Consider the following 5,036-nt stretch of genomic DNA (forward strand, 5'->3'; position numbering starts at 1 on the left):
AGAGAGAGAGAGAGAGAGAGAGAGAGAGAGAGAGAGAGAGAGTGTCTGATGTACCCCAAGCTGGTTTTTATATTCTCTATGTAGTTGAGGATGGCTTTGAACTTTAGATCTTCCTCTCACTGCATTTGAAGGGTTGGCATATGCAGCGATACTTAGATGTAGTAACAAGGGGTGGGGTTATCACTCACATTGGCAAATAATAACTTTTGAACATGAACTTTTTAAAGACTATTATTACTTTGTATATACCATATAATATATCTATATAATGAATGAAGAGATTCAATAACTTGGTATTGTGAAGATGGATACTTTAGTTGGATAAAATTTCCACTGAGAGTGTCATATAAAATATCAGTTAGAATGGATTTGACAGAGATGTGAGGCCTAGTACTTTGGTTTCAAATTTACTTACCTGTGAAACCTCTAAAAAGAAAATGGAAAATAACATTTTCTCATATTGTAACACTGACAATTAAAGTTTTAATTACAAGCTCTATCAGTTATGAAAGCTATACTTGGAGATAGTCACTTCAGAGTAAACTTTCTGTGTTAATCTAAAATGGTGTGTAATAAAATATAACTTCCATAGTTACTTGTTAACCTATCTTCTAGTAAGAATAACTATACATTATTTTAACAGGTACTTCCATCATTACATGTTCTCTCCAAAGTAATAATTCATTTTTTGAAGAGAATATTTTCCTAATGTACAAATATTGACCTCAGATATATTGTTTGACAACAAATTGTGCATGTGTTTAAGTATTCCATACACTTTTCCAGTGGAGGAGGGACTCAGAAGGCTCCACCCTTCCTTAAAATTAATGAACTGATAACTGTTGGTAAGGGCAAGAGCTTCACGGCCCCATCCATCACCACAGATTTATAGACAGTTAACTGTTGCTAGTAAGAGGGGCTCATGAGACACCACCCTTCCTGAGGATTAATGAGTTGTTAACTGTTGCTGTGGGGGAAGGGCTTGTGTAGCCCCACATATCTCTAAATATTTATAGATAGTTAACTGCTGTTAGTCAGAGGGGCTCATGAGACTCTACTCCTCCGTGAGGACTTCTTTGTAGTTAATAATCACTGGGGAGGGGGAGAAATTTCTATAGTGGTGTAGCCAATAGTTAGCTTTGACCAGGCTTTTATGGGTAACCTTAAATTTCATGATTAACTACAACAAAAAGGACATATTTAGGATGAGAAAGGGCTGCATCATGAATGCTAGGGCGACATGAAATGGTATTAGGTGGTGAATACTACCAAAGTACATTATATACATGTATGCAAATGTCACAATGAAACCTATTATTATGTATGACTAATACATGCTAATAAATTTTCCTGTAATCATGAGACATGTTGGCAAGTTGATTTCAGGCAGTTACATAGTTGGTCAAATTAGGTAATTAAAAACAAATAAGTTGAAAATTTGATAAACTTAAAAACTGTATTATACTGTGAGAGCTGGAGAGATGGCTCACTGTTTAAGAACACTTGTTGCTTTTACAAAGGTCCAGGTTCAGTTTCTAGCACTCACATGATGCCTAATTATCTGTAACTCTAGTTACAGGACAACTGATGCCCAACTCTGACCTATACAGGCACTAGCATGCACGTGATACACATATATACATGCAGGAAATTATTCACACATGTAAAACATAATCTTTTAAAGTATTATATTGGGAAAGCATTTCAATAAGATGACACCTTTTCTCTTTACTTTTTGTCTTAAAAACAAACGTTATTCATTGCAAGAATGAGATAAGGTGGGGTAAATGTCACCAAAATGCAACAAATAAAATGATCAAATAATTAACAAAAATATTTAAAAAGCAAGACAGAATTTGGCATCTATCATATGACTAGTTTTCATTTCTTACATAATTGAGTTCTGAGTAAACTGTTGAATACTATCAAAAATTGGAGATTGAAGGCTGGCTAGAGAGATGTCTTGGTGGCTAACAGCATGTATTTTCTTGCTGTGGACCAGAGTTTAATTCTCAGTACTCACATCTAGCAGCTCACAACTACTATGAACCAGCTTTAGTGGCCAGCACCTCTTTAACATTGGGCACATGCATGCACACACATACATACACACTCACACACACACACACACACACACACACAAACACACACATACACACACGAGAAAATATGAAAAATTAAAGAAAATCTGATATAGCAGTCTCTTGTGAGGCTATGCCAGTGCCTGGAAAACACTGAAGTGGATGCTCACAGTCAGCTATTGGATGGAACACAGGGCCCCCAATGGAGGCGCTAGAGAAAGTAGCCAAGGTGTTGTAGGGGGCTGCAACCCTATAGGTGCAACAACAATATGAACTAACCAGTACCCCCAGAGCTCTTATCTGTAGCTGCATATGTAACAGAAGATAGCCTAGTCAGCCATCGTTGGGAAGAGAGGCCCCTTGGTCTTGAAAACTTCATATGCCCCAGCACAAGGGAACACCAGGGCCAAGAAGTGGGAGTGGGTGGGTAGGGGAGCGGGGGGGGGGGGAAGGTATAGGGAACTTCCGGGTTAGCATTTGAAATGTAATTGAAGTAAATACCTAATAAAAAATTGGGGAAAAAAAGAAAATTTAAAGAACAATTGTAGATGGAACATTTTTCTTGAGCTGAGCATGATGATATAAACTTATAATCTCAACATTGAGGACATAGAGGCAAGAGCATCATGAGTTCTAGGACAAAGATCCTGACTCTAAAACCAAATCCAACCAAACACACAAAGAACGGGATTTTTTTTTTTTGTTTATATTACTTAATTCTCTGCCTTAACCTCTTGTTAGTTGTACAAATGCATGGTAATTTATCATAAAATTATAATTATTAATTAGCTTTGGTGACCCAGGCCTATAGCTCCAGGTACTTGGGCAGCTGAGCGAGAAAAAATTACCAATTCAGAGATTACTTAGTTCAAGACCAGCATTGGCAAGTTACTGAAATAGTATTTCAAGTAAAAAGTATGGGCCTGTGTGGTGGGGAAAGAATTTACATGGCTCCATTCATCACTTAAGGATTTATAGAGCATTAACTGATATTAGGGGAGGGGCTCCTGCTGCATAATTCTCCCTAAGAACCTTTATGCAATTAATGATTGCTGAGGGAGGGAGAGAAATTACCTTTAGTGGTGTACCTAATAGTACTGGCAATCCTTTAATCCCAGTACTCCCAGAGGCAGGAGCAGAAGGACCTCTGTGGGTCTGTGGTCAGCTTGCTCTACATGTCAATTCCAGGACAGCCAAAGCTACATAGTGAGACCCTGTCTTTCAAAACAGTGAAAAACAGTGAGGATACAGTTTGTTGATAAAGTGTTTGCTTGGCATTCACAAGGATAATCTATACCCAGTACTGCAAATAAACAGAGGAACTAAGAAATATCTAATAGCTGACAACTCCATTTCTGATCCTCATTTAATTTTGCTGAAAGCAAAGACTTGAAGTAACTTTATTTGAAAAGCAATGTGTTACTGTGCCTTGAAGATCTGTTATTTTACAGCCACTAATGCCACTGTGCACTGTATTTGAAAATGTCCCCTTTTGGTATCCTGTGCCTTTTACATTGGGGACAACTTCTCCTAGTAAATTTAGGAAGGACCAATTGTGAAAGGGTAAGAAGACATGGGAACCTGTTCCTTTATGTGGATGTGCTTTGGAAAGGTTAATATTAGAAAAGAGTGTATTTCTTTAAGTGATTCTCAACTACTCAAAATTTCTCTGTTAAGAATCCTCTGTTTTCCTCTGTACCCTATTTTTAAATTGTCTTGTTTGTTTTTTGGAGTCTAACATCTTGAATTCCTTATATATTTTGGGTACTAGCCCTCTATCAGGTGCAGGGTTACTGAAGAGCTTTCCCCAATCTGTAGGTTGCTATTTTGACAGTGTCCTTTGCCTTACAGAAGTGTTTCAGTTTCATGAGGTCCCATTTATTAACTGATGAGCTTAGAGCCTGAGCCACTGGTGTTCCCTTCTAATATTCTAATATTAACCTTTCCAAAGCACATCCACATAAAGGAACAGGTTCCCATGTCTTCTTGCTCTTTCACAATTGGTCCTTCCTAAATTTACTAGAAGGTTTTCCCAATGTAAAAGGTACAGGATACCAAAAAGTGACATTTTCAAATACAGTGCACACTGGCATTAGTGAATGAAAAATAACAGATCTTCAAGGCACAGTAACACATTGCTTTTCAAGTAAAGTAGGCTATTTCCTACTTTCTCCTCCATTAGAGTCAGTGTATCTGGTTTAAGTTGTGGTCCCTGATCCACTTGGACTTGTGCTTTTTGCTAGGTGTTAAATATGGATCAAATTTCATTCTTCTACATGCAGACTACCACTTAGACAAGCGCCATTTGTTGAAGATGCATTTTTTTTCTCACTGTTTGGTTTTGGCAACTTTGTCCAAGATCAAGTGTGCATAGATGTTTGGGTTTATTTCTGTGTCTTTGATTCTATTTCATTGATTGAAACACAACAAAACAAAAACCAAACAAAAACCAAAAGAATAGAACAATAACAGCATAAAAACCTTTAGAAATTTCTTTCCATTTGCCTCCATGAACTGCTTGGAAGGCACTTACCTTATTCTGCATATATATGTCACTATTGTTGGGATTTTATGGTCTTGAATGTAGATTCTAAATCTCACTGTGAAAAGACCCACACATGATTCCGGTGGTCACAAGCATAAGAAGAAAGAGAATAAAACTGTTGTATATAAAATTAAGAGGAGAAAAGCAATATTTGCTAATTAATATTAAGCTTGTGATTTGTGTGATATTAAATACAAGTACATAACTAAAAAATGAATACTATAAGGTGATATTTTGTTACATTATCAACAGCTCTAATGGATGCTGTATTATAGCGGCCACTTGTGAGGCTATGCCAGTGCCTGGCAAACACAGAAGTGGATGCTCACAGTCATCTATTGGATGGAACACAGGGCCCCCAATGGAGGAGCTAGAGAAAGTACCCAAGGAACTGAAGGGGGCTGCAACCC

Source organism: Mus pahari, unplaced genomic scaffold (genome assembly GCF_900095145.1).
Source record: "Mus pahari unplaced genomic scaffold, PAHARI_EIJ_v1.1 scaffold_10362_1, whole genome shotgun sequence".
Classification (NCBI taxonomy): Eukaryota; Metazoa; Chordata; class Mammalia; order Rodentia; family Muridae; genus Mus; species Mus pahari.